The sequence below is a fragment of the Ambystoma mexicanum genome, chromosome 1p (assembly GCF_040938575.1).
Source record: "Ambystoma mexicanum isolate Mex_15411 chromosome 1p, UKY_AmexF1_1, whole genome shotgun sequence".
Classification (NCBI taxonomy): domain Eukaryota; kingdom Metazoa; phylum Chordata; class Amphibia; order Caudata; family Ambystomatidae; genus Ambystoma; species Ambystoma mexicanum.
The window spans coordinates 1,132,439,589-1,132,462,842 of NC_090921.1; positions in this window are offsets into that span (position 1 = coordinate 1,132,439,589).

The window sequence follows — 23,254 nt, forward strand, 5'->3', positions numbered from 1 at the left end:
ACAACCACGTTTTTATTGATGATAGGGTTTCTTACAATAATACCATTAAGTGTGAGATTTGAAAAAAAAATATAAGGTTTACTGTTTTTGTGCATTCAATTTCATATGAGCAGTTATAGATCATATTTATACACCTATAATTCTATCAAAAACAAGGGAGAGAAAACTTATGAAATAAAGTGTATCCAAATCTGCTTTGACATTTGTTTCATCTCCAGAATATATGATATGATAGGTTATTTATAACGCGCTTAATACCCAGAGGTTTCTAAGCGCACCTAGGGATCGAAACTGTGTTGCTGCGTGTCGTCTTGCTTCTAAGGCGAGCACGTTGCCCCTGCGCTATCCTCCTGAGACTGACAACCCGCACAGTTATCCATGAATAGATCTTAAACCATTTTTCATGTTATTGAATTCATGATATTGATAGTATTTGCAATTTCTTGAGTATTTGCTCTACTCGTTTCGGGGAATGATCCCCTGCTTCAGGAGCTTCCTATTGTGTTTGTTGTCAATCCTTTTCTTATCTGGGTGATATTGTCATGCATGGATGCTTTCAAGTGTGCTTATATCCAAACTGCTTAGGTGAGACAAGATTCCTCCTGTCAGGCGAGGGTACTCAGCATCAAAATGCTTGAATTAAAGAAGTCATCCGCTCGGTCACAATCTGCCTCTTTTTGCCTTATAGTATGATTCTTTTCAACAAGGTATAACCTTGTGGTGTGATATCTCCACAGTTTTCCTTTTGAGATAGGCGCTTGATTATTGAGTAGCTGCTGGTATCAGTGTGCCGCTCTAGGGAATATATCTAAAGGGATCCTTCTTAGGACAGGGAGGATAGCTCAGCCGCAACGTGCTCGCCGTGGAAGCAAGACGACACGGGGCACCACGGGTTCGATTCCCGGGTCTGCGCTTAGAAACCTCGGGGTATTAAGCGCGTTATAAATAACCTATCATATCATATCATGTAGCCATGCTGCCAGGACGAACCGCGAGGTGTGCTCCTAGACCCTCACTGGACAACCTTATTCTGCAAACAGTTTGGGGGCTGCGAGTGACCCCCAAACTGCTTGAAGGCTGAGGACCCAAATAAGCATATTGTGTGCAGTGTGATTCATCAAGAACTTTGGCAGTGAGAACAGGGGGCCAGAGGCCTCTTGTGGTGCCTTTTCACTCATCACTTTGATAGTTCCTCGAGCTCCACAAGTTAAGTCTCACCCATTATGACCAATTTATGTCTAATTTTCTCATACTGTCCTGCTTCAATTTACCCCAAATGTATCACAATAAGAATGCACTTTTGACTCACTACCATAGTTTGCTCACTACTATGTATAGTGCTGTAAACATTAGCTGTAACTATTACACATTGCAACCCCCTTAAGAAGGGTGAAAGGCTTCATCAGCATTTACGACATTCAAACTCGCACTTCAAACTCAGCACTTAACTCAATGTAGTATCTGAAGTGCACACTCCGCTTCCTAGCGCCCCTGTGTAATTCTGCCCACTTTTCACTTATCCAGTCTTCTCAATACTCTTCTCCTCCAGTGGGATTGTACGCCCCCAACAGAACTTTTAGAGACAACCTTAGCCTGCTGTACTTGAGAGCAACGTGTAGATATCAGCCTTTTTTAATCAGCTGACTCGGCCATCTCACCAGCACATCTCAGCGCTATGTTGAGCCCGACTTGTCTCCAATGCAGTCCGGGCACAGTCTCCTGTGTTGCTGTTTATTGTTTCCCCACTGTGGGGGCTCCTTGTCATTCAGCGGGAATGAGGCACCTGTGTCTGCAGGCCCTGTCCCAAAAACAAACTGTTGGGAAGAGGAGAGTGTGATGTAGCGGTCCTTCCAAGCACCTCCTCATTAAGGTGCCCGTTATTCTTCATAACATCAGTGGACACGAGGCATTGCCAAATGGTATTGCACTGTGTGTGTTTTCACACCCAAACCTAATGTCTGGGTGTGCTCGCCTTCTCGAACGTAATGAGATGTAAGCATGGGGCACCAGTCAATGTGCTCAGTAAACAATGACCAACTAAGCCATCAAAGCGTGTGCCTAGAACCACTTTGAAGTACAAAGATATTCCCATCATGCTTGTGGATAGGATGGGCATCTGGCCACCCTCAACCACTGCTGTTTGATTCCTCCAGCAAGCATTGACACTACAGTTGTTTTCATGACATGCATGATAGTGTTGACACAGATACAAGAAAAGTAGTGAAGTCTTGTGAATGTGTATAAAAAGACAGGTCTGTTGAGTTTGGCAGAGCGTTGGTATCTAATGTGAAATGGCAGTAAATCGTCAACCTTAAATTACTGTTTCACCAGCGATGAGAAATACAGTACTCAGTATGTTACCGCAGCACCTAAGCTAGGTCGCCTGGTACAAGATTAATTGTCATTTTCTATCTGTACTCTACCCCCAATGCCATGCTACAAACTTACTGTTTCCAACATTTGGCAGGCGTCGAGTGTGAATGGCCTATTTTATTTATATTTATTTATTCTTTACGGTTATCTTATGTACTGCACTGCCCCCTCACCCTGTCGGCCCTCCCCTGCACTTGCTCGATCTTAATGTCACCTGGCCTAGTAGGATCGCTGCCTCTCTCTTCCCTCTGTCCCCCCTCCCTTGCCTCGTTGCGCCACGAAACACGTGTGTATAGGCGTGTGATAAATGCCATATCATATCAAACCATATCATACCCTGTGGCTTGCAGTCTGCCTGTCTCAGTGACCTGCCATTCCTCACAGCTGGGAACACATCGTATGCTCCACCCCTCCACCAATCAGTAAAACTATTGGTATTCAGGCCATCCAGCTAGGGTCCTGGCACCTGGCCCATAATCCCATGCTCCAGCCTGTTTTTCAGAGTTAGTTCGGACACAAATAATGTGTCCCTTTTAATTGAAACTGTCTCTCTGTTTTCTCACACACTTTTTCGAGCACACTTTCCTCTGTCCACTGCCATGTCTCCCCAGAGTTGTATGTAATCAGTGCTGCCTATATTAAACTACTTATTCCTATGTCTGAACCCCTGATAGCAGGCCAGCTGATCATTCTGTCTCAGTTTCTCTGTTACAGCATGGGATTCACTATTATAGTTCACATATTTTTGCAAAATGTGCTCTGCAGGAGTGTGACATGAGGAGTACTGGACTGTGTGTTGTTTTCTCGCTACTTCCCATTTGAAAGTGTCTATGACATAAAGACGCACTGTTGGTTTGCTCTAGCATCAAGATGTTGACTATGAGACCTTAAAAGTAGCGGCGGACTGGGAACCCAATGAGGCCCTGTAGATAATTTTCAAAGTGGCCCCACATTACATATTTTGATGAAGCCCATCCCTTTTCCTATGAGAAAATTTAGAAATAAAATAGGTAACCACACAAAAGAGGCCCAGGGTCCAGAGGCCCACCGGGAAACCTCCAGAGCTCCCGTAGGCCAGTCCACCACTGCTTAAAAGTGAGAGAAAAGCAGCCCTGAACTCACAGGGTGGACTGCCTCCCGTGTGCCAGGTCCCTGTTCAATGGACTGTGCAGACCGGAGCTTCATCTGTGTCACCCAGAATCAATGCCTGCCTTTTAACTGAGAGTGTCTTCCGATGCCCGTGGGCTGTAGTGCGCTTTACAAATCCAAATAAATAAATAAATACATACATACATACATACATACATACATACATACATAAATGTTTTTCCACAGACCTATTTCAGGGCAAGTTCAACTACTTCACCCTTTAGTGTTAACCCTCCCCCCGCCACTATTCCAGCCATGGAACATTTTGAATGGCTAAATTGCCCACCATGTCCTGGTGGCATTTGCTTCGCCTTACATTGCTCAGAGGTGAGATTAGCAAGCAATGTGCTGGCATACGATCACAAAGTTCTTCGACTTCATCAACATTGCAGGACAAACTCCATCCTGCCCAGTGTTACATTTGAAGTCAGGGTCAGTCCTATTGTTTCTGCGCACTCTGGGATGTGTAGTTCCACATTTTCCATTTGGCATAAACACAGCACCAACCACATCCCTTTGTGAGGGGCAACTGTAAAGACTGGCTCCTGTTGATGTGCACAACTACCAAGAACTCGCTTGGTAAAGTATACAAATGTTTATAACATCAATCCCATAATAAAAGAACCGTAGACATCAAGCTGAGTCACAGTTCACTCGTCAACTTCCTTGTTCAGGGATTCAATTATATCAGAAAAGCACCTAAAAGGTCAACAAAAAGTACTGTACAAGAATGTTAATTTTCAGAACCATACAAAACACCTTTTTAAATGTTCAGTAGGAAACCAAATGTGTCGATTGGCTTGCATTGCTGAGTATGATATTTTGCGAGGGTGAGAGTAAAAATCCATGGCAAATAGAATCATTTTGTTAAGGTAAAAGGGGAGCCTATCCTCCAAAATAGGCAGGATTGAAATGTAGAGACATCCCCACCTCCTAGAACATACATAAAGTAGAGTACACCATTCCCACCTGCTCCAGTGAGCAGCATAATGATTCTGATATTCTGTGGGAATGCTATCCCACTGGGGTGTTAGATCTCAGACTGCATGCGGGAAATCCCGATAGCGATGAGACATTGCTGTATGTCTGTGCGGAATAACCAGCATCAAGAGGCCCCCTGACTGTGGCGCTCATCCTTGGGCTACTGCCTCTGGGCATGGCAATGCAGGCACAGCAGCAAAGTAGCAACACACTATCAACACATGTGCAGTCATTGATTGTTGCACAGTGTACAATCTTCTATACAGCCATCAATGGTTGATGCCTTTATCATGGCCTATTGATATATTTAATTCCAGGTAGCCAGAAACCGCTCATCTAAAAAAAGTGAAAATACCTTGAAAGAGGCCCATGGCAACATCAGGCACTCTGCAGGAAGGGATTGTGTACCACCCTATACCTGGAAACAGGCAACCTGTACAACACACAAACGCAACCAATCATTGAGGCCAATTCTGGCCCGCGGCGTTCATAAACTGCAATCCCATGACATTTTATGCTTTAACAAAAACAAGCGCAATCCAAATATGCATGGGAGGAGTTGATATGTGAACGCAGCCCTCTTTGCTGCTCCCAGATTGGAAGCAGGCACCCTTATCGCTGAAACTTCAAAGTCCCTGCATACATGCAAAATCTTTAAAATACAGGCATGTCATTATGTGCACGCACAGTCCAGTTTCCATTTAGTGCAGCACCGTGGAGAGAGTGGAGAGGTGCCGTTGCATTCTCTTTTGACCTTTAGTCAATAGGAATAAAGAAATATAAAATCAACCAGACTTCACTATCGCTTCTTTAGAAAAGGTCCATCCAATCTACACATCTCCCTTGTCCAATTTGTTCTACATACCCACTGTTGCCAAATCTTCTATCTCCTCTGCCATGTGTCAAATCGATTGCCTGTAACCCCACTGACCCAATTAACTTCTTCTTGCCCCCAGATGTTTAGGGGTCGATTCATGGAAATAATGTGCGCCGAAAATTCCCGCGCAGAGGTGCCAAAACGTGTGATTCACAGCAAAAGTGCGAAAATCGCAGTGCAAGTGCGAAAATCGTAGGGAAACCAGCGCACATCGATTCATGGAAGTCCGTGCGCGAGAAAAACATTGGATGTGCGCTAAAAATGTGCGCCGCGCACGCCGGCGCACAGGTCATCCAACAGCGTGCGCCACGGCCACTGCGAAATCGCACATAGCGCGGCGCACATCACAAAAGTAGGCGTAACACGGGGCGTAAAACTCGGAATGGGGAACAACGCGTGAAAATATGGGCGTCACGGGGGAAGTACAGGAGGCAAGTGCGCGGAACGCCCACACGCTCGCCTACAACCCGTATTCATGGAATCGAATAGGGCAAACCAGCGCACGGTCAAAGACGCGCACAGGGCCAAACAAGTACGCCACAAGAAAGCAGGCGGTAGCGCCCCTGCGACTGAAAAAAATGTGCGCCAAAATGTGCGCTAACAAAAAGCACCCATATACAGCCATGATGAATGGGCCATACAGTGGCCCTCTAGGACAAATGAGGTGTAAAGGGGCACCGACAAACACGGACACCCGCTGTGTGAAAAATAGCGTGTGCACCTGTTCCTGGGTGCGCGGGAAGTTCCACACGTGATTGGCCTGGGTACGTCTACTTCGGGGTGCGCGGGAAGTTCCACACGCGATTAGCCTGGGTACGTGTACTACGGGGTGCGCGGGAAGTACCACACGCGATTGGCCTGGGTAGGTGTACTATGGGGTGCGTGGGAAGTTCCACACGCGATTGGTCTGGGTACGTGTACTTCGGGGTGCGTGTGAAGTTCCATGCGCGATTGGCCTGGGTACGTGTATTCCGAGGTGCGCGGGAAGATTCACACGCAATTTCAGCAGGGTACGTGTATTTCGGTGTTGCCGGGGAATGCTACACGTGATTTGGCCATGTGGGTCCTCCCAGGTGTTCCCTCTACACCCTCCACGGCCCCTGCAGGCAGCCCACACCACAGGGTACTACCCTGCACCCCTGCTCATGTCCCACAGGCAACACATCCACCATGGCCATGCCCACCAGCCAACCCACATGTCACCTTGCACTACTGATCACCAACACATGTCTCCCATCACCCCCACCCCCCAGCCACCAGGGGCAGCCTCCACCAGGCCCCCACTCATGTCTCCCACCACCCCCCCGCAGCAGTGCAGGGGCAGCCTCCACCAGGCTCCCACACATGTCCCCCTGCACCCCCACCCCCCAGCCACCAGGGGCAGCCTTCACCAGGCCCCCACCCATGTCTACCACCACCCCCACCCCCAGCAGTGCAGGGGCAGCCTCCACCAGGTCCCCACTCATGTCTACCATTACCCCCACCCCCAGCCACCAGGGGCAGCCTCCACCAGGCCCCCACTCATGTCTCCCATCACCCCCACCCCCCAGCCGTGCGATTTGCCTGGGTACATGTACTTCGGGGTGCGCGTGAACTTCCACATGCGATTGGCCTGGGTACGTGTACTAAGGGGTGCGCGGGAGGTTCCACACGCGATTGGCCTGGGTACGTGTAATTCGGGGTGCGCGTGAACTTCCACACGCGATTGGCCTGGGTACGTGTACTACGGGGTGCGCAGGAAGTTCCACACGCGATTGGCCTGGGTACGTGTACTACGGGGTGCGCGGGAAGTTCCACACGCGATTGGCCTGGGTACGTGTACTACGGGGTGTGCGGGAAGTCCCACACGCGATTGGCCTGGGTACGTGTACTACGGGGTGCGTGGGAGGTTCCACACGCGATTGGCCTGGGTACGTGTACTACGGGGTGCCCGGGAGGTTCCACACGCGACTGGGCCTGTGAGAGTGGGGTACATGTATTCCAGGGGTGGGCGGGAATATTTACCCGCGACTGGGCCTGGGAGAGCGTGCTACGTGTATTCCTGGGGTGGGCGGGAAGATACACACGTTCGCCTACGACGTGCCAAAAAAAGAATGGTCCAATCCTGAAACACGTACGCCAGCATGAAGCAGGCATACGTCGACCCGCGCAGCATAAAAGTAAGCGCAAACAACAAACAAGCTCATACGCCAGGATGAATATACCGTTCCTAGCAGCAGTTGCCGTGGGTTACCAAAGGAGGAGGAGGAGGATAGTGAGGGCCCGAATTTTCACTCCCAGAACCAGCCTTTTTGGGATGCCTGATGACCAGGTGTATGGGAGGTACAGGTTTCCACCACACATAATACTGGACCTGGTCAGTGAGTGGGAGGATGACCTCACATCACCCACCCTGTGCTCCCAAGCACTCAGCCCCCTGGAGAAGGTCCTCAATGTACTGCACTTCTTGGACACAGGATCATTTCAGCAGACAAGTGCCATAGTGGGTGGGGTGTCACAGGCCACGCAGTCACGCTGCCTACACCAGGTCTTGAACATCATCACTGCACGCCCATCAGTCCGTAGGCACATATACCAGCCCAGGACACCTGCAGAAAGGCAGGCTGCCACCCTCGATTTCTATGGTGTGGCACAATTTCCAAAAGTGCTAGGTGCCATTGACTGCACCCATGTGGCACTACGTCCCCCCAGGGCATCTGAGTACATCTATAGGAACCGCAAGCACTGGCCTTCCTTCAACGTGCAGGTAGTATGTAATGCTAAGGGAATCATCACCTCAGTATATGCCAACTATCCAGGGTCCACCCACGACAGCTTCATTTACCAAATGTCTACCCTAAGCCGGGACGGAGAAGCTGGGCGGCATGGCGATACATGGCTGCTTGGTGAGTATGAATGCCCCTGCACATGCATGCATGTCAGATGCAGAGTTATGTCACTACCCCACTAATGATACCCATCACCTCCTCACCAGGGGACAGTGCCTACCCTCTGAGCACCCACATGATGACGCCAATTCGGACCCCATCACTCCTCCAGAGGTAAGATACAACACAGCCCATATTGCAACCCGGGGCATAGTGGAGCGCACATTCGGAGTGCTCAAGTCACGCTTTTTCTCCTTTGACCGTTCTGGCGGGCAGCTGTTATATGCACCCCCAGTAGTGTGCAGGATCATAGTGGCAACATGTGTCCTGCACAATGTTGCAACATGCCGGGGCGTGGCTGTGGACATGGTGGTGCCCCCACATCCCCAACCACATGCACGCCCGCTGTGCATGGGAGGGGAGAGGGCACGGGGTGAGGCAGCCCGTACGCAGCTGGTGGCTAATTACTTATCACACCCCAGTGGAGTGCACACAGGCCTGGCACATACCATCTGATAAGCAATGATGACTCGACCTGACAATTAAGACGAACAAAGGGACAGTCAACTGTCAGAACCATAGCAGCCTGAGATTGTTCATGTGGAAGTGTCACAATGTGTGCATCCCTACCTACACAAACACCACCAATGCAGTGTCATCAAAAGACACTTCCATGCTGCAGAAATGAATACCCACTCACAAAATACTACATGAAAACAGTGCCATGTCACCCAACCCCTCCCCGGCACGGCCACACAACACACCATGGCATGTCATGCAATGTGAGAGGAAAGAAATTAATCCCCACAACATGCCCCAAGTGTCACCAGCTACAGTGTCCCTAATGGAAACATGTCCACACATGAAATGATCACAGTAATGCAGGACCTATAACCCACATTACCAAATACTTACCAAGAATACCAATCACCTACACAACCTCCAACCTACCTTAAACATGACATTACAGACTTAAAAATTTGCTAGCCTCACTACCTGATGATGACAGCCCTCCGAACACTTCCAAGTATACAGGGTTAGCGCCACGCCAGAGTGTAGGTGCACTGCTTACAACATGGACTCCAGTTCCAAGGTGGACCGCATTGTGAAGACATGAGGAATGGACCTGCAAATTAGGAGGATGAGATGGATGCAGAGGCACATATCAATACACCATGCAGTGTACAATACAACAACAATATGCACTATGAATGTATACACAGTATTGACTACAGACTGCCCACACAGCTCATGGGAGTCCAATGTCACCATGTACGTCAATGTCACTTGGGCACACCCTTTGCAAGCCCATGGAAACGGGAAGCAGGAGGGGTGTGTGTGACAAAAACCCAAGCATCTGAACCAAATCCATGACATGCCTGCATGTGCCCAGCCACAATGCAGCGTATGCCCACGGGAGCCACACAAGGCAACACACTGTCCCAAAAAAAAAAAAAAATTCAAAAATGGCCATTAAGGGACCCGGGGGGTGGGGGAGGCCACCCAGGAGGTCCGAGGACAGGGTGCACACCAAAACCCACCTTTGTGGATCTTGCGAAAAACAAACACCTCCATGGGCTCATGGCCTACACGGCTACCCTATTGTGGGAGTATCACTGCTGTCACTCTCCTCACCCTCTGCAGCTGCATCAGGAGGTGGTGGCACTATGGGAGGCAGCCCACGCAAAGCCCTATTCTTTTCCTCTATGGCTGCAAGCATGCGGGTGTGGTAGGTCTCGTTCTGAAGGATAAGTGTGCGGAGGTCCCCATGCAACAACTCACGGGATGCCCGGACCTCCGCCCTAGTTGCCTGCATCTCAGCTGAGAGCGTACGGGTGAGACGCTCCAGCTGCCGTTCTGTCCTTCTCTTTGTTGAAGCCTCAAGCTCAACAAGAGTCGTCCTGAGGTGAAGGAGTTCCACCCTCAGGGCTTCCCTGTGGCCCTGGGACTCTATGGAGATGACTTCCTGCAGAGTCGACAGTGCCGCCCGCCTGTCCCTGTCAGACGCCAACATGTCCTCCCTGTGTGACTGGCAGATGGAGTTGGTTGCCTGCTGTAGTCGCTCCATCAGCTTTTCGGAGGGGACAATGGAAGTGGCCACCCTATCCATGGCCTGAGCCATCAGCTCTGATGATGCTGCCTGTTTGGTTGCCATACCGTATATGGATTGCTCCTATGCGGTATTGCCAGGTGGCTGACGGCCACCACGTCGGCGGGCACCACACCCGTCTGGGGCAAGGCAAACTGCGCCTTGCTGTGCCAGCCCTGCCTGAGGCTGCAGGACTGCATTCCCCCTCTGATCTGCTGGCCCAGGAACAGGTTCAGATGTCGCGGAGTGTGACCCTGCATCCGTAACCACCAAAGGCGTACCTGCCAACACTGACATCCCCATTGAGGGTTCTAACCCTGGTGCAGGTGGGTCGGACAGAACAGAATCCCTCCCAGGAACACTCACCTGCGACGGCACATAGTTCTCATCATCCGAATCGACACCTGAATACAGCTCGGGGGAGGTGCAGCCAGAGACACCCCTTGAGAGCACGACCTGCAGCAGTTGTGGGTTCTCACCCACCACCACACCACGTCCCTCACTGGTGGTCGGTCGGCCCTCAGACCCCTCCTGGGTCTGCACCATCTCCACAACCCCAGCAGTATCAAGTGCGTCATCCCCTGCAAAGACATAAAAGAAAACAAATGGAAACAGGCATTAGCACTATGGCACACAATTAGGGCTGAGAGGCTACAGAAACAGTACTTGATTGACACATGTCCCACATGACTAAAACCCTCCCATGCATGCACCGTCACTGCATGTGATAGGGAGGCAGATGGCACACATTGATGACACCAAGATGGAAGGTGAACACATTTGCTGCATGCTGCCTAGCAGTGGCATCACACATTGGCCAGTGATTGGCAGGTCAAATACACATGCCATCACACAGATGGCATGTACCCTAGCCATGAAGTGAAGAGGGAGAGGAGGTCACCAATTGTTCATTCAGTCCAGTTTGCTCATATAATTGATCTTTTCATTGAAATGGTTCAAATGTTTAACCTGCAGCTGCCAGTCCAAAATGGTCCTATAGCACAGGGACAGGTCTAAACTAATCATGTCCAGGAAACTAAGCCAGTCCACTGTACCATAGCCATGTCATACATGTGACAATAGGACTGAGAAATCCCGAGTAAAAGTGGTGGTATGCAAACAATCTGCCTGAATAAACAGAGGTAAATAAGCAACAATGTTGTGGCAAGATGACACTCCAAGGGCAACTGTCGTGGTGTTGGGCTGGATGTCTAATGTTGGCAGAAGGGATGCTGCTATACCCAAATGCTGGTGCCAAGAATGTATAGGAAGAGGCACATGTGTGACCCAAACCACTCAGGTACACACACCCTCACCTGGCACCCAAACAGAAGCCCTCCCACACACACCATGCACATGGATGACACACACAGGCATGTGCACTCACCGGACAATGCCTCGTAATCTGCCAGTTCTCCCACGCCTTGGATCTGTTCCTCCGTGACGTAGGTCCCAGCAACCTGCTCATGTGGAGTGAGTTCCATGTCGTCTGCTGGAGACCCACCTCCAGTCACTAGAGTTGCGGCATGACTTGAGGCCAGCTTATTCTTTGCCCTGCGCTTCAGGTCATTCCAGCGCTTGTAGCATTCATTAGCTGTGCGCCTCACGATTCCAAGGGCACTTATAATGTCTGCAATGGTCTGCCAGTGTGCCTGACGTTGTGCAGGTGTGGTCTTGGATCCTGCAACAATCACCATTTCGCGGTCATGTGCGGACACATACTCTACAAGTGCATTCAGTTTGGCCTCATTGAAGCTGGGCTTCCTTGACGGGCCGGACTGTGTAGCCGTGTCTGGGGCATCAGCCTCTACTGGACGAGCACTCTTCCTCTTCCGCTTGGAAGGTGGTGGGGATCCTGAGTGTCCTACGCTGCTTTGGACACTAGGGGCAGGAGCGTGGGATTGCACACTCAGCATGGGAGTTGGTGCAGGCATTAGCTCAAGTGTGATGGTGTCAGGAGGAATGTCAGCATGATGGACTTGGACCGACACTGTCCTGGCTGGGTGTGTGAGAGGTGGAGTGGATGGAGCCGCAGCTGCCCCTGCAGCCTCCCTAGCCTGCCTACGCGGGGCAGCAGATGACCTAGCTGCCCCTGATCCACGTGGCCTGATGACACCAATGTTCACCGGCGCACGTGGCCTAGACCTGCTGACCTGGAAGTCAGCCATGGAGTCACCCTGTGCCAGGTCTGCTTCCACAGTGGGCTGGTCCAACAAGGGCTGAGCATGGATGGTGTCAGCCACATTAACCTCAACCAGGGGGGGGGGCATGGGTGTCCCTGACTGCTCCTCCACACATGGGGGGCTAGGGGCACCCTGCAAGTCACGGCCACGTCCCCTACTGGATCCACCACGGCCACCACTTGGGGCTCGGCCACCTTTGCCACCCTTACGGCTTGGTCGCCTCCCAGCCATGGCACTGATGTTATTGTGCGTATGGGAGTCGATGTGAACTATTGTCCTGGGCAATTGGGGGTCAAAGGGGTTGGATACCAGATGGTAATCGTACCCTAGTGCTCTAGCAAGGCTGTATGTCACCCCTGGGGAAAGATGACAGGTCACGCAACGGACAAGCACCCCAAAAAAGGGAGTAAGGTGCACGCAACCCCTCCTAGACCACGTACGTGGAAAAATAAACCTGCACTACGCTGTGGCACCCAGAAACACAAGAATGAACTTATGCGTGTCACACGCAGCCTAAAATGACCTCTGAAGGGGTACGCGACACACGGGGCAAGCACAGATGTAAAATACGTGCGCGACTCACCGTCTGCCAGGAACAAAAGCGTGAAAAATATGCGCGTGTGCGCGTTGGCAACACCCCCGCCAAAAGAAGAATTGTACGCTGTCTGAGGAGACAGGACAACAGTAGAAGGGAACGTTGTTTGAGGAAACAGGCCCAGGAAAAAGAGGAAAAGAGAAAAAGCTGTCAGAGGTAACAGGGAGTACGAACTGGAAACGCCGTGAAGTAAATCGCTTGTGAACCGACAAGAAGTACAATTTCACCCACTCGCTCTCCACGAAAAGCACGTACAAGGAAATGGCGTTGTACACGTACCTTTTATACACACGTCACAGATGCGCATACGCGAAGAGGCCATTTCCACCAATTACACGCTTTGACACTCGGACGTGTATCTATTCATTTTTACACGCGCCATTCTCTACGGCCATGAACGTGACGTCACAGCTGCGCATGGTGGCTTTTGGGCCGATGAAATCGCATATGCGAGCACACGTGGTAAAACTGCACGTCCGAGTGTCATCGCGTGTAATCGGAGGGAATTGAGCGTACACGCGATTGGCCTGGGTACGTGTATTTCTGGGGTGCGCAGGAAGTTTCACACGCGATTGGTGTAAATCCACGTGTGCTCTGTCATCACGTGTAATGAGGAAAACACCCGCGCGCGTCACATCACAGACGCGCTTACGCGCTAAGGGCCTATGGTCCAATGAAATGGCATATGCGTGCTGACGTGCATACGCGCTAAGGGCCTTTCCTCGATTTACACGCAGACGTGCAGGATTTTCACGTGCCAAATCACTCCGTATCAAGCTGGCCACGCGTAAGCACACGGAAGACCACGCTCCTGCCCAGAAGGCCGAATTACTGCCCCCCAGAGCCCCGAGCATGCTCCCACCTGCCATCTGCTGCTGCCTGACTGCCTGCTGCCCACGTGCCCTGCCATTTGCTGCCTGCACATTAGCCAGGGGTGCTGTTGCTGTGACCACCCCTGCTGGAACCGAAGACTCCCGACTGGGATTCCATCGCTCCACAGCCCAGCCCCAGGACCCTGTTGCCCACCCACTCCTGCCTCTGGGGTTGTCATGTCGGGCACTGCAACATCTGGCACCACTGACAACCCCCGGCCAGAGAGGCAGAGGGGCACCAGCTTCAGTGCCAGGGAAGTTGGTGTCCTGGTGGAGCAAGTCCTGGGGCGGTATGATGCCCTCTACGGAAGTGTGCGCGCCGACAAGGAAGGACGGACTCGGATCTGGATGGACATCGTGACTGCCATCAACACGGAGGGGGTGGCAGTCCGCGACTACCAACATGTCAAGAAGCGCTGGGAGGACTTCAGGTCCAGGACCCTGAACAAGGCCCGGCACCTCTTGAAGGCAGCGGATGCTAAGGGGCGCCGGGGCCACTTGTCGAAAGATCAGTTGAGGGTCCTGGAATGCATATCCCCAGCGCTTCACGTCCAGGTCGAGCGGTAAGTGTACATGCATCATGATTGTAAGCTGTGCGTGTGGTGATGTGCCAGTAGTGTGCCGGTTGCACATGTTTGTTTGTTTGTTTGTTTGTTTATTTATTTGTATGGCGCACCTTACCCAGGGGCAACAGGGCGCAGGCAAAAAGATAATTCGAGGCTTACAATGTTACAGAAATATACAGTTGAAGTAAAATTAAAGATATTCAAGGATTACAGGAGTGAGAAATATACAAGTCTTCATACATAAAAAATATCAATATCTATACAGGAGTGAAATATACAGATATGTACAGGGGCTGTTAGTGGCGAGAGCAAGGCCCCAAACAAAGAGTATCAATATATATACATAGGTATAGAATGTACAATTAAATACAGGGGTTATTGGGGATCAGGTGACTGATGAGGTGCCTTCTAAAGTGCAAATATGGTTGATCAGCTCTCAGGTTGTGTGGCAAAGAGTTCCAAAGTGTGGCCGCTTTCACCGGGAAACTGTTGCCACCAATGGTGGAGAGTTTGAATCTGGGAATTATCAGACAGTTGGAATTGATAGTTCTTGTTTGTCTGATGGAAGACTTTCTCTTTACCTTGTCCATCAGATAACTAGGGGCGGCATTGTTGAGGGCTTTATGGGTTAGGGAGGCCAACTTTAGTTTGATTTTGTTGTCTGTGGAGAGCCATTTGCGTTGGCGTCTGGTAGTGGAGATATGATCTCTCTTATTAATGCCGAGGGCAGCTCTCAAGGCATTATTTTGTAGGATTTGTAGCCTATGGATAATGGCTTTGTTAGCACCGCTATAAAGGGCATTACAATAATCGAGCCTAGATAGTATGAGTGCTCTTGCCAGGATCATACAGCTGTCATTGGATAGGAATGGTCTGCCTGCTTTTATTAATTTGCAAGTATACGCAATGGTAGATGCTAGTGAGTTGACCTGTTTAGTGAATGACATAGTGGCATCCAGATAAAAGCCGAGGGTTTTTACTTCCCTGGATACTTTGATAAAGTTACCATCTATGTTAAATTTGGCATATTCAAGGCCTAGTTTGTTGATATTAGCGGGGGTACCCAGGAGGATGAGCTCTGTCTTGTCATCATTCAGGCATAGACCATGAGATGCCATCCATGCCTGAATGATGAGATATACCCTATTCACCAACTCTCTGTCCTTACTGTGATCCCCTGAAAGTGGGAGGAGAATCTGAGTGTCATCTGCATAGTTAGTGTAGGTGACACCCAGATGGTCCAGATCGTCGAACAGAGGTTGGTGAAGATGTTATATATTGTGGGGGAGACGCATGAGCCCTGCGGGACTCCGCAGGTGATAGGAGAGGGGTCAGCTGCTGCTGAAGGGGAGAAGACTCTCATTGTTCTCTCACTCAGAAAGGATTCAATCCATCTGATAGCTTCTGGGGAGAAATGAGCAGCTGAATCCAGGTGTCTACAGAGGACCTTGTGGTCGACAAGGTCGAATGCCGCGGAGAGGTCGAGTAGGAGGAGGAGTGCTGTCTTACCCTTGTCCCTCAGATCATCAATTTGGGTTTTCAGATCAATGAGGGCTGTTTCCGTGCCGTGTAATGGGCGGAAGCCTGATTGTCTGGAGCCTAGTAATTTGTGTAGTTCTAGGTATTTTTGAATCTGGACATAGGCCACTTTATCCAAGATTTTCAGTAGGAAGGGTACCGTGATGATGGGTCGGTAGTTGGTGGGGATGAGAGGATCAAGCGTCTGCTTTTTGAAGAGGGGGAGCACCCAGGATTGTTTTAAATTGGAAGGGATAATGCCTGAGGAAAAAGAGGCGTTTATGAGTTTGGAGATAAAGGGCGACAAGTCTCTGGCTGCTTCCTTGATTATGTGTGCAGGGCAGATGTCGCCTTTACAGTTTGAGGGTTTAAGAGAAAGAATGATTTTCTCAACCTCCAGGGTGGTGGTTTTAGAGAAGGTGAATGAGTTAGTGTGTGTGCTTGGTAAGGCATTAGGCGGAGATGTGGGAGAGTTAGTGAGGTTTAAGGAGTCTTTTTTTAGTTGAATTTTGTTTTGTAGGGTGTTTACATGTGTTTGTATGGGGCCGAGTATGGGTGGGGGTGTACAGGACCGTGAGGCTAACACATGCAAGGGCTGTCATGTGTGAGACATGGATGGTGCTTGTGTGTGTAGGCTTGCATGTCAAATGCAGTTGTGTGGCCACACATGTTTGGATGAATGTGCATGTAAGTGGGCATGTTCGTGATGTCACGCATGTATGTTGTTTTCAGCTGCATGTATCAGCACTGTGTACATGTGCATGTGTGTGTATTTGACAAGGGTGCAACAGTGAGGCAACATGGCTGCATGTGACAGCGGGATGTGGAAGCCTGATTGGCAGATGTGACATGGATGCCCATCGGAACACTGCGACAGTTGGCTGAGGTGTACACATGCATGCAAGTGTGGTGGTGTGCATGCATGTGTAGTGCACTCCCTGTGTTGCATGTGATGTCTGGCTCACCTTTGCCTGCTCATGCTGTTGTATGTGTATGGATGGTGCTGGCAGTTGCGATGTGGCTGTGGTATGGCTCATGTGTGCAAGTTGAAATGACATGTGTGTTGCCGATTGTGATGCCATGTCTGAGGTTTGCCAATGCCACTCATGTACAACTGTCATGTGTGTATGTGTCCATTGTACAGTGCCCTGATGCCTGTGTTTTATTTCTCCCTGTCTGCAGCGTCAACTGATGAAGAGGGCGGAGAAGGTGCTGTGGAGCACAGCGGCGGGGATCGCACCGCCAGCCGGAGACGCAAGGCCCGGCTCCCCTCCCAGGTTGTCATCTCGTCGGGGAGTGAGGAGTCCGGTGCCGCGTCCCAAGCCGCAGCTGCCGGGGGGAGTTCCAAGAGGCGGAGGTCAGAGTTGGACTCCTCGGCAGCAGAAGGGGCAGCTGGGACTCCACAGGGCCCAACGGGAGAAGATGGCACAGAGTCATCCAGGTTGGTGGGGGGTTTGGTGGAGGAGGAGGCCGTGCAAGCAACAGAGACGGGGTCTGGAGGTAGGGATTCCAACGGTGCTATTGGTGCAGTGCAGGACCGGGGACAGGAGGCAGCACAGGTCGCCGCGGAGGTGCCTGTGTGCAATCCTGTCCCTGATCCTGTCACTGCATCATCTTGCACCAGCAGGGATGCCTACGTCCAGACCCGTTTTTTCAGGCAGGGGATGAGCTAACGACAACTGGCCTTCCTCTGCCTGCGGACGTGGCTATCCGGGTCCGGGTTGAGCCTGTCTCCTGACTGGTGTGGCGTTGCGTCAACGGGCCATGAGAGGTGACCTGCAGTCTTTTCATGAGGAGACTGCACGTCATCTCGAATGGCTCGTTGACCGCGTCGGCCTACTGGGACAGGTCACCCAGGCCGGATTCCTCCGTTTGATGGGGATTGCTCAGACTCCCTCCTCAACTGAACCCCCTATGCACCAGTCGTCCTCCGTGCCATCTTCCCACCCATCAGTCACCTGGGTGCCCTGTGGAGCTGCCTCTGACGGTGCGGCCAGGCTGGTGGAGGAGGCATCCCTGCCACAGTCGGGAGTCGGACGTCCAGCAGGGGTGGCCACATCAACGACTGCACCCCAGCCAGCGGAGGATGTGCAGGCAGCAGGAGGCAGTGCACGGGTAGAGGCGCAGCAGCAGCAACGTGGTGGGAGCCATGATGGCTCGGGGCCTTCGACATCGGAGGGGCAGGCATCGGCCGGAGGGCAGGAGGACCCAGGACGGGAAGTGTCTTCCGTGTGGCAGCGGTTGGGCCACGCCATAGATGCAGAGCAGCAGCGGGCGGAAGAGGCACGGCTCACGATGGTCAGGGCGGAGAACTCCATGCAGAGGGCCCTGAGGCGTGCCGAGTGCCTCGAGGCAATCCGCAGGGAGTTTGGGGGGAACATGTGGACGGCCCTGCGGACCCTCAGGGCCATGGAGGAGGAGCGCCTCCGGGACATTGAGCAGGAGTTCGATGATGCCCTGACCCGGAACATCCCGAAGTGAGCCGTCGGACTAGCCCGCTGCCCTTGTAAATAGTTATATAGTTAGTGTTAGGTTTCCTTTGGTTTGTCTTTTTTTTTGGACCTTTTGGACAATGGGCCACATTTTTGTATATAGTTATTTTTTTTAGGTAGTGTTATTAGATAGGTTTCATTTCTTCGGTTGGGATCATGGACCCTGGATAGTTTATCTGTACATAGTTGACTTTTGGATTTTCTATTTTTATTATGATTTCACCATGGAGTAATAGTTTTCGATTTTAATTTTGCATTGGATTTACTTTTGTGGACTGTGACTTTGGACACCTTCCCTTTGCATTATGATTTGTGGTTTAGCATTATTTCACGGACCTGCTGTAGTTTTTTTTTTAAATTTTCTATTATTGTTTGTTTATTTTTGATTCAATTTATGTTGCTTTTAATACATATTTTTTCGTCAAAGTTCAATGTGTAGTATCATCTCATTGGTTTCATGCATATCATGATATGGGTTTTGACATTCACTGACACCCATTGGGTGTATGTGAGGGACGTGTTCATTTCCAAACTTGCAATTGGGCTTCTGTCATGTTTTTGCCATTTCTAAGTGGGTGGATGCAATACTCGGGTGGGTGTTTGCCATTTGGAGGCTGACCATAAGGGCCAGGGATCTACATGGTGGTGAAATGTTGGCTGGGAGACATGAGTGGGGGCCTGGTGGAGGCTGCCCCTGCACTGCTGGGGGGTGGGGGTGATGGTAGACATGGGTGGGGGCCTGGTGGAGGCTGCCCCTGGTGGCTGGGGGGTGGGGGTGGTGGTAGACATGGGTGTGGGCCTGGTGGAGGCTGCCCCTGCACTGCTGGGGGGTGGGGATGGTGGTAGACATGAGTGGGGGCCTGGTGGAGGCTGCCCCTGGTGGCTGGGTGGTGGTAGACATGGGTGGGGCCTGGTGGAGGCTGCCACTGCACTGCTGGGGGTGGGGGTGATGGTAGACATGGGTGGGGGCCTGGTGGAGGCTGCCCCTGGTGGCTGGGGGGTGGGGGTGGTGGTAGACATGGGTGTGGGCCTGGTGGAGGCTGCCCCTGCACTGCTGGGGGGTGGGGATGGTGGTAGACATGGTGGGGGCCTGGTGGAGGCTGCCCCTGGTGGCTGGGTGGTGGTAGACATGGGTGGGGCCTGGTGGAGGCTGCCACTGCACTGCTGGGGGGTGGGGGTGGTGGTAGACATGAGAGGGGGCCTGGTGGAGGCTGACCCTGCACTGCTGGGGGGTGGGGGTGATGGGAGACATGAGTGGGGGCCCGGTGGAGGCTGCCCCTGGTGGCTGGGGGGTGGGGGTGGTGGTAGACATGAGTGGGGGCCCGGTGGAGGCTGCCCCTGGTGGCTGGGGGTTGGCGGTGCAGGGGGACATGTGTGGGAGCCTGGTGGAGGCTGCCCCTGCACTGCTGGGGGGTGGGGGTGATGGGAGACATGAGTGGGGGCCTGGTGGAGGCTGCCCCTGGTGGCTGGGAGGTGGGGGTGGTGGTAGACATGGGTGGGGGCCTGGTGGAGGCTGCCCCTGCACTGCTGGGGGGTGGGGTGGTGGTAGACATGAGTGGGGGCCTGGTGGAGGCTGACCCTGCACTGCTGGGGGGTGGGGGTGCAGGGAGACATGAGTGGGGGCCTGGTGGAGGCTGCCCCTGGTGGCTAGGGGGTGGGGGTGATGGGAGACATGAGTGGGGGCCTGGTGGAGGCTGCCCCTGGTGGCTGGGGGTGCAGGGGGACATGCATTGGTGGGCAGTAGTGCAAGGTGACATGTGGGTTGGCTGGGGGGCATGGCCATGGTGGATGGGGTGCCTGCAGGACATGTGCAGGGTAGGCCCCTGTGGTGTGGGCCACCTGCAGGGGCCGTGGAGGGTGTAGAGGGTACACCTGGGAGGACCCACACGTGCAATTCATGTGTGGTGCTCCCCTCGCACCCCTGTAATACACGTACCCTGATGGAATCGCGTGTGATACTTCCCGCGCACCCCTGAAATACACGTACCCTGCTGATTTTGCGTGTGATACTTCCCGCGCACCCCTGACATACACGTACCCTGCTGCTTTTGCGTGTGATACTTCCCGTGCACCCCTGAAATACACGTACCCTGCTGCTTTTGCGTGTGATACTTCCCGCGCACCCCTGGAATACACGTACCCTGCTGCTTTTGCGTGTGTTACTTCCCACGCACCCCTGATTCACACGTACACAGGACAATCGCGTGTGGAACTTCCCGCGAACCACTGAAATACACGTTCCCCGCTTGGCGTTTGCTGTTTGCCAGCCCTGTGAACTGGTCCAGGGTTAGCGCAGCCCTTTGCGATTATTTGGGGATTTTGGAGGCTTTTCCTTGCGCGAGGGCGTTCTTGGGGGCGTAACTGGTGCTGCTGCAGGGTTGCTGCGCCACACTGCGACACGGCTGGTTTTGGATGCGATAATCCATGAATACGCTGTGCGCGGAAATCGATTTTAGCGCACGTGGCTGGTGCAGACATTTGCACGGGCACGCTGTGCGCCAGCCGCGTGCGCCACTTTTGTGCGAATTTCTATGAATTACCCTGTTAGTCTCTTGCCCCTTCTCATGTATTTTCCCACTCTGTCTTCCCCGTCCAATCTTGTCCAACATTCTTCCTCTTCAGTTAAGCCGCTATACCTTTGCTCCATGTGTCTAGTATGCTTCTCTTTAAGCACAACTATTCAAACACTTTCACATTACCCGAGATGTCCTAATCTCCCAATGTCCTCAATTGTCCAATTCGTATCACATCTTTGCTCATATGAGTTTTTCCCATTATTTCCACACGTGTAAACTATTCCCGGCAGCAATTGGGCCCTTTCACCTCCTCTGCCACCCTCTCAGCATGTGGTGTTCCCCAGGGCTCCATCCTATCGCCTTGGCTTTTCAATATCTATCTCACTCTTCTTGCTCACCTGATCTCCTCCTTCTCTCCTCATTTCCAGTGTTATGCCGATGGCACACAGCTTTCCTACAAACTTCCCTCTACCTCCCCTTCTTCCTCCTCTCTCAACCCAGAATGTCTGTCCGCCATTCAGGCATGGTGTGCAGTGAACGATCCCTGTCTCAATGCCAGTAAAATGGAAATCCTCCTTATCGGGACATCTGTGCCCCCTTTTCCTCCAACCCCATGGCCACCCTCTTTGGGCCCTCTACCCCCACCATTTTGTGAGGCCAGAAACCTAGGGGTCATCTTCGACTCTGCTCTCTCCTTCTCCCCTCACATCATGGACCTTACCAGAAAGTCCCACTTCCAGCTCCACCTCCTCAAAGGCATTCTTTCTTTTCTCACCTTCCCCAAGAAGCTCAATGTCTCCAGTGCTCTGCTCCTTTCCAGGCTGGGCTACTGCAACAGCCAATTTAGGAAGGGAGCAGGAGTGGGAAATACATTGAGATACATAAACAACACAATATTTAAGAGCAGTGTGGGGAAAAGGAAAAGAGGACAAACCTATTATGCCTTGTGAGTATTCAGAACATGCAAGTGCAGCAAGGAAAGGGGCAGGGCGGTAAGTGCTGCAGAGTCTGAGCTCATGGGTGAGCCACAGATGAAGTGCTAGGAATGTTGAGTGCTACACGGCCTGGAGCCGCAAGGGGTGTACGTGCGAGCCTCCAGGGCAGAGGGGGTAAAGTGCAAATGCAGAGGATAGACAGGTTCTTGCCCAATTGGGTGCGAGAGGTCAGGGCCCAGAGGATGCATAAGGGCCCAGGACACCAATCGCAGCAACTGTGGGATTAGCAGGGGAGAGACAACGGGAAGGAGGAGAGGAGATCCTTAAGGAGCTTCCAGAATTTAAGAAGATCCTGCTCAATGCGCAGAGGGAAGAGGAGGCTGTACCATAGGAGTGAGCCAGCTGAGGAAAGCGAACAACCACCTGCCCTCTATTTAGCAAAATGCTTTACACACAGAGAATTGGAGCAAGAGGAGTGTAGTGCTCTAGAGGGAGAGTATTAAGTAAGATAAAGTTGAACATAGTGTGGTCCCTGGGTCCAGACCACCTTGTCGATGATGCAGATGGATTTGAATTTAACACGTGCAGCAACCGGGAGCAAGTGAAGTCTTTTTAGTGCACTAGCGATGCAGTCCCTGGGATTAAGGTCAAGGATAAGTCTTGCTGCCCTATTCCGGATTAGCTGGAGGGGTTACAGAGTGGATGATGGTAGGTTCAGGATGGGGCTATTGCAATAGTCAAGCCTAGAGAGAATGAGGGCTTGGGTCACATTGAGCCTCTAGGAGAAAGTGAGAAAAGGGAGAATTCCTTTGAGAAGGAAGAGCTGAAAGTGGGACTTCTTGGCAATGTCCTGAGTGTGAGGGAGAAGGGAGAGAGAGGAGTCGAAGATGACTTCAAGGTGTCTGGCTTCAGAAGAGGGCACAGGGGGAGAGCCCACAGAGGATGGCCAGAGGGAAAGGAAGAAGGAGGGAGCAGGGGTCCCAATGGGAAGGATCTCAGTTTTACAGGTGTTGAGGCAGAGATCATTGGTGGTTCACCAGGACTTGATGGCAGATTGGCAGTTAGGGATGATGGAGGATGCGAGGAGATCAGCAGGGAGTTTGAAAAAGAGCTGTGTGTCATCTGCGCAACACTGGAAGTTGGAAGAGAAGGAGGGGATGAGGCGTGCAAGCAAAGCAAGGTCGTTGTTAAAGAGCCAGGGGGAGAGGATGGAACCCTGGGGGACATCACAGGTGGAGAGG